General features: G+C 56.7%; 1 long non-coding RNA gene across 1 annotated transcript; it reads left to right on the plus strand.

Annotated features, from left to right (window-relative positions):
• The first annotated feature begins 3,937 nt into the window (after positions 1-3,937).
• On the plus strand, positions 3,938-5,144 carry LOC135307709 (uncharacterized). Its single transcript, XR_010368385.1, has 4 exons — positions 3,938-4,012; positions 4,100-4,201; positions 4,631-4,747; positions 5,067-5,144. It is a non-coding gene; the product is annotated as an uncharacterized LOC135307709 (long non-coding RNA).
• The last annotated feature ends 1,545 nt before the right edge of the window (positions 5,145-6,689 follow it).

Consider the following 6,689-nt stretch of genomic DNA (forward strand, 5'->3'; position numbering starts at 1 on the left):
CTGTTTCAATTTTGTCAGCATGAATCATATCTATTTACCACACACAGTTCTCATCTTTTGGGCATTCAGAAGCTTTTGATTTTGCTTTGCACCCAAGGAAAATATACCCCCAAATGTGCACAAATAACTCCTTTAGCATGTCCTCCTTTTCAGCTGGTGTTTCCATTGGTCTCTGCTATCTTGTCCTCATCTTTCCACAATTCCTGTGCCTATTCAAGTCCAGCCTGGGACAGTGCACACATTTGCTTTAGTTCTGTAGTGATTTATGCCCAGCCATCCTGCCAACCACACCCATTTCAATGTTGCAACAACCTAACTCTGGGCTGCAGTATGTGAATCACACTCTGCTGTGTGAGCTGGCAGAGCACCAGAGCAGGCACTGAAGAAGGGGCATTCGGTACATTAGTGAAGTGAGTGCTGGAACCTGGGCTAGCTCTTACAACTCCGGCACTACGGCAGGAGTCGGGAACTGCCTCGCTATGGGCATTTACCAGAGGCAGAACCTTTAGTGCCACTTGCTCTCCAGTGCCAGACACAAGTCACGACAGGGACGAGGCACAGGAGAAAGGAGGAGGCGTCCCGTCTTCAGGTTCCGCAAGGAACAGCTTAGTCCAGGTGAAGAGAACAGAATGAAAAGCCCCTAGCTGTACTGCCCAAGGGGTTTTGTACACATACAAGTCATGGCGTGGATGCAAACAATGAACCAATAGGGAATGCTCAGGAGAGGAGTGAGGGGATTACATCAAGTGTCTGGGGCCAATTGGGGTAGGAGGGTGGAGAGGATGGGTCACAAGGGCCAGTGGGGCTTCCAGGAGTAGGGGAATTCCAAAGGGGAGTTGCAGTCAGGGATTGCCCAAAGGTTGGGGAACCAAGGGGCTGGGTTGCCTTGAGAGGCAGGGAAAGAGCTGGAACAAGGGGTGGGGAAGGACACGAGGGACAGTTTGGAGGGAGGGTAAAACCCACAGGTGAACCAACTCAGGAAAAACTGGGGCACAACAGAGCCCTTAAACAAGACTTGAAATGGAATCAATAAAATAAATTTGAACTGCAACAATCAAGAGCATCTTGAGGGACGCAGCCTGACCAGCAATGTCAGCAGGCAAAAGAAAGGTTTTGCTGAGCAATGGCCCTTTGATGAAGCAAAACATTTACAATCAGGGCAGTCCATTCATGCAGACGGGCGCACACTCTGGGGGTACAGCTGAGGCCATGAGGTCACAGCAGGGCTCTGGGGTCACAGCTGGCTGAGCTCTCAGCAGGCCCTGAGGTCACAGAGGTGCCAGAGCCCCGTGGTTGCACAGCAGCACAAGGAGCCAGCAGTCAGTCCCTGAGCACAACTGTTGCGGCAGCAGCGGCGGTGGCAGCAGCGGTGCTGACGTTGGGACAGCGGTGTCGGGACAGCGGTGGCAGCAAGAGCTGCGGGACTGGCGGAGGACAAGGCACCATGGCCCTTGCTCTGCGCCTCCTACTCCTGCTGCTCCTGGCCGTGGCCCTGCCTGCCAGGGCTGCCCAGGCTGCTCCGCTGCAAGCGCGGCGAGCAGGTGAGCCGGCAGCCTGGCTGCCCTTTCCTGGGACAGCGCTCCCTGCTCCCTGGGAAGCGCTGGGGATGGTTTTGCCCAGGGCTTTAGGGAGGGTTTCCTCTGTGGGAGGGAGAGAGACCCCACGGGCCCTGGGCTGCTACTCCAGCCACCCCTCCAGAGATGTTGCAAAGGGCCTGCAAAGAGGTTGGAGAGTGACCAGGAGCCAGGCCAGAGCTCCCCAGGCCCCTGTGCAGCTTTGGCCATCTCCATTCGCTTCTGGCTCCCACAGCCTTACCCAACCCCTGCAGTGACCAGTTCCCTAAGTCAGAAGGGGATCCCAGCACACCATGGAAATGGTTCTGATCTCTGCTCCCTTCTAGACTGGAATCATGACATGGGTTTTCAGGAAGTCCTCATGAAGCATGGTTTGAAGTTCCTGGAGGATGCTGGAGGCAAGTTTTCACTCTGCCTTTCCTGAGTAAATAATCAGGATCAATTCAACAAAAGCTCACTTATTAACCAGTTCCCTTAACATAATCTTAAGGTTGAAAGAATCTGGAAACCTTGCCCTGCTCCCTTCTGGAGGCCTGAGGGCTCCCACAGAATCACTGTCAGTGGGAGGAAGGAGCATTTAGCTTTCAATCTTCCTCCTGTGTGCAATGCCAGTGTGTCCTTCTGTGTGCTCTGTGCAGTCACCGAGAAGAGCAGAGAGGGAAGGGGCCGGGCCCAGGGCTGTGCCCCGGGGCTGAGCCTTGTGGGCAGCCTGAGGATCTCCTGCAGTGCCACAGGAACTCTTCTGTCCTGCCTTTCTTTGCAGCTGAACCTGCCGGTGAAGGTCCCACATCCAGGACTGAGGCTCTGGGAGATGGTGAGGGTAGGTCAAGGCCTTTCCCCTGGGAGAGCTGCCAGCTCAGAGCCCAAAGCTGGGCCAGGGAGGCAGCGCTGCAGGTGCCAGCACAGAACCATGCACGTGTGTGCCCGTGCCCTGCACGATCCCCTCACCGCTCCTGCGGCTCAGTGGTGCCCGTGCAGATCAGCAGAGATGGCAGAAGCTTCTGTGGCTGTTGAGTTACAGGTGTGTCTGCAGGGAGGAGATTCATACGTCCTTTGGTGGTTATTGCCAACAAGACCAGTTTGCATGGCAGGGGTGAGTAGTGTGTCCCTGCTGACCCCACAAGTTGAGCCCTGCTTTTGTGGGATGCATTCCTGGGAAATGGAAATATTTTTCTCTAAGTTCCTCCAAAGAGGAAGATGCAAGACACAACAAAGAAGATATCCCTGGAACCATCCAAACAGACGAGGCAAGTGCTGAAGAAAATGCTGCAGGGAGGACAAGGTGGGTGCATTTGCTTCATGCTTCCCCTGGGATTCAGCAGCCGGGGGCTTTGGCTGCACATCTGAACGCATGGTTCCCGGCACAGCGGGATGGGATCCATGGCCCATTCCCAATGAGGAATGTTTCCATCTGATCCAGCTGTCTCTTTTTCATTCTCCAGAAATGAAAGGAGAGCCTGTGCAGATGGAAGCATTTCCCGGAGGAAGCAGTGGTTCCGTGCCAGCCTCTGCTGAAGGAAGGGAGGCCATGCCAGGCACAGGCACAGGAGGTAATTGCTGTGCCTCTGGGCCTGAGCCCTGCTGAGGCTTGAGCTGCCCTCTCTGCTGCTTGGCAGTGCAGGCACAGCCTGGACTAGAGCGGCACAGCCCAGGGGAATTATCCCGAGCAGGCTCAGGGCACTCGGGTACTGAGCAGTCCTGCTGGGGTCCCTCTGGGGGAGACATGTCCTGAAACCTGGCAGTGACTGCACTGGGTGCCCACGGTGGGGAAAGGACAGAGGGGGAGAGCAAGGCTCCAGTGTGTCCTGAGAGGGCCTGGCTGTTTGCCCTTGGGATCTGGGAGCTGTCGCCGCAGAAGGAGGGCAGGAGGGACAGAGGGAGGGAGGGATGGATACCTGTGTCACTGCCTGCTGCAGTTTTCCCCGGGGTTTTAGAGAGGATTTCCTCTGTGTCTGAGGGAGAGAACCCCGGGGCCCGGCACTGCTCCAGCCACCTCTCCCTGGGATGTTGCTGAGGGCAGGGAAAGAGTGTGGAGAGTGATGAGGAGACAGCCCAGAGCTCCCCAGGCCCCTGAGCACCTTTGGCCATGTCTATTCACATCTGGCTCCCACGGCCTTAGCCGACCCCCTGGCAGTGCCCAGTTCTCTGTGGCAGAAGGGGATCCCAGCACACCCTGGAAAATGTTCTCATCTGTGCTCCATTCTAGATGAGGTGTCTGGGAGGGCGTCTCCATCAGCCTGGATGAATAAAGTTTTGAAGCCCTTGGAGCCTCCTGCAGGTATGTTCTCAGCGTGCCACCAAGGAAGAATTGTAGACAAGCGGGCAGGCACCAGGTGACAGAAGCTTCTGTGGCTGTTGTGTTACAGATGTGTCTACAGGGAAGACTTCTCCAGCTCCTACCTTGGATGTTGCACTCAAGCCCAGCTCCCATCACAGGAGTGAGTAGTGTGTCCCTGCTGACCCCACAGGCTGAGCCTTGCTTTTGTAGGATCCATTCCAGGGAAATGGAAATATTTTTCTCTAAGGTACTCCAACAGGGAAAATCCAAGATACAACAGATAAGATATCCCTGGAACCATCCAAACACATGAGGCGAGAGCTTAAGGAACCCCTGCAGACAAGAGAAGGTGGGTGCATTTCCCTCATGCTTCCCCTGGGACTCAGCAGCCGGGGGCTTTGGCTGCACATCTGGACACGCCGTGCCCGGCACAGCGGGAAGGGATCCATGGCAGCCTCGCTGCCCCGCTGCTGCTTTCACGCCCTGCAGGGCTGTTTCCCAGCCTGGCCTGGCTGCAGCTTCTGCCCAGCCTCTGTAGGAAGGCGTTTGGCATCAGCTGACAGGCAGCCCAAACTGTAACACACCCTGAGATCCCCCACTATATCCAGCCCTGCAGATTAGGAAAAGGGTGTCTGTTTGGAGCTGGAAGTGCTCTCATCATGCCACTGTAATCTGGCCATTTTCCTGCACCATAAATTTCACAAATATTACCTCTGATGCCACCGCCCAAGTGGGAAACAGCCCCATCTGATGCAGCTGTCTCCCTTCCTTTGTCAAGAGATGGACATAGTGCTTCAGTGGAAGGTGGCATTTCTTGAAGGAAGCACTCCATCTTCGGTGCGAGCCCCTGTTGCAGGAAGGAAGGCGATTCCAGACACGGGCACAGGCACAGCAGGTAATTGCTGTGCCGGGCTCAGCCCTGGCCGGGGCTGTGTGGCAGCAGCTCTTCCCCCAGGGCCTGCCCTTGCCCGGCCCGGCAGCAGCCAAAGCTGGAGGCGCCTCGGCTTCCAGGCCTCTGGAGCTCGTTTAGAGCCCCGGGGAAACGGGACTGGTGCAGCAACGTCCCTGGCGCTGCAGCTGCTGCGGAGCTGGCCCTGAGTGCCCAGAGGCCCAAGGCACAGGAGCAGCCCCGAGCGGGAGCCCTGCCGCCAGCCCAGGGCCAGAGCCAGCCCTGGCACACAATGGAAACAGTTCTCATCTTGGTTTGCTTCCAGACTGGGATGCTGGGAAGGATTCTCCATTAGCCTGGCGCTCTGAAGTTGTGAAGCACTCTGAGCATTCTGCAGGTATGTTCTCACTGTCCCACCAAGGCGTAATGTTTGACTGACTGGTCAGGACCAGGTGACAGAAGCTTCTGTGGCTGTTTTGTTACAGATGTGTCTGCAGGGACGACCTCACCAACTCCTACCTTGGATGCTGCACAAAAGCCCAGCTCCCATCACAGGGGTGAGCAGTGTATCCCTGCTGACCCCACAAGCTGAGCTCTGCTTTTGTGGGATCCATTCCTGGGAAATGGAACTACTTTCTATTAAGGTCCTACGACAGGAGAGACCAAAGGCATGGCAGGCAAGAAATTCCAGGACCCATTAGAAGTCATGTGGCAAATGCTGAAGGAATGTCTGCAGAGAAGGCAAGGTGGGTGCATTTCCCTCATGCTGCCCCTGGGACTCAGCAGCCGGGGGCTTTGGCTGCACATCTAGACACGCCGTGCCCGGCACAGTGGGAAGGGATCCCTGGCAGCCTCGCTGCCCCGCTGCTGCTTTCACGCCCTGCAGGGCTGTTTCTCAACCTGGCCTGGCTGCAGCTTCTGCCCAGCCTCTGCAGGAAGGCATTTGGCATCAGCTGGCAGACAGCCCCAATTGCACCACAGTCCATGCCCACCCTCAGATCCCCTGCAATTTCCTGGTGTCCAGGCAGATCAGATGTTGGGGCTGTTTGGGGAAGGAAGCAGCCTTGGGTTGTCCCAAAATCCTGGGTGTTTTCTGATCCTTATCCATTCCTTTCACAAGTGATGCCTCCTGAAATTGTCCCCATCCCCATTGCCAGTCAGGAATGTTTCCATCTGATCCAGCTGTCTCTTTTTCATTCTCCAGAAATGAAAGGAGAGCCTGTGCAGAAGGAAGCACTTCCAGGAGGAAGCAGTGGTTCTGTGCCAGCCCCTACTGCAGGAAGAGAGGCCATGCCAGGCACAGGCACAGGAGGTAATTGCTGTGCCGCTGGGCCTGAGCCCTGCTGAGGCTTGAGCTGCCCTCTCTGCTGCTTGGCAGTGCGGGCACAGCCTGGACTAGAGCGGCACAGCCCAGGGGAATTATCCCGAGCAGGCTCAGGGCACTCGGGTACTGAGCAGTCCTGCTGGGGTCCCTCTGTGGGAGACATGTCCTGAAACCTGGCAGTGACTGCACGGGGTGCCCACGGTGGGGAAAGGACAGAGGGGGAGAGCAAGGCTCCAGTGTGTCCTGAGAGGGCCTGGCTGTTTGCCCTTGGGATCTGGGAGCTGTCGCCGCAGAAGGAGGGCAGGAGGGACAGAGGGAGGGATGGAGGGATAGCTGTGGCACTGCCTGCTCAAGTTTTCCCCTGGGCTTTAGGGAGGATTTCTTTTGTATGTGAAGAGAGAGCCACAGGGCCCTGCGCTGCTTCAGCCACCCCTCCCAGGGATGTTGCTGAGGGCAGGGAAAGAGTGTGGAGAGTGGCCAGCAGCCAGCCCAGAGCTCCCCAGGCCCCTGTGCACCTTTGGCCATGTCTATTCACATCTGCCTCCCATGGCCTTACCCGGCCCCCTGGCACTGCACAGTTCCCTGTGGCAGAAGATGATCCCAGCACACCCTGGAAAATGTTCT

The sequence above is a fragment of the Passer domesticus genome, chromosome 9 (genome assembly GCF_036417665.1).
Source record: "Passer domesticus isolate bPasDom1 chromosome 9, bPasDom1.hap1, whole genome shotgun sequence".
NCBI lineage: Eukaryota > Metazoa > Chordata > Aves > Passeriformes > Passeridae > Passer > Passer domesticus.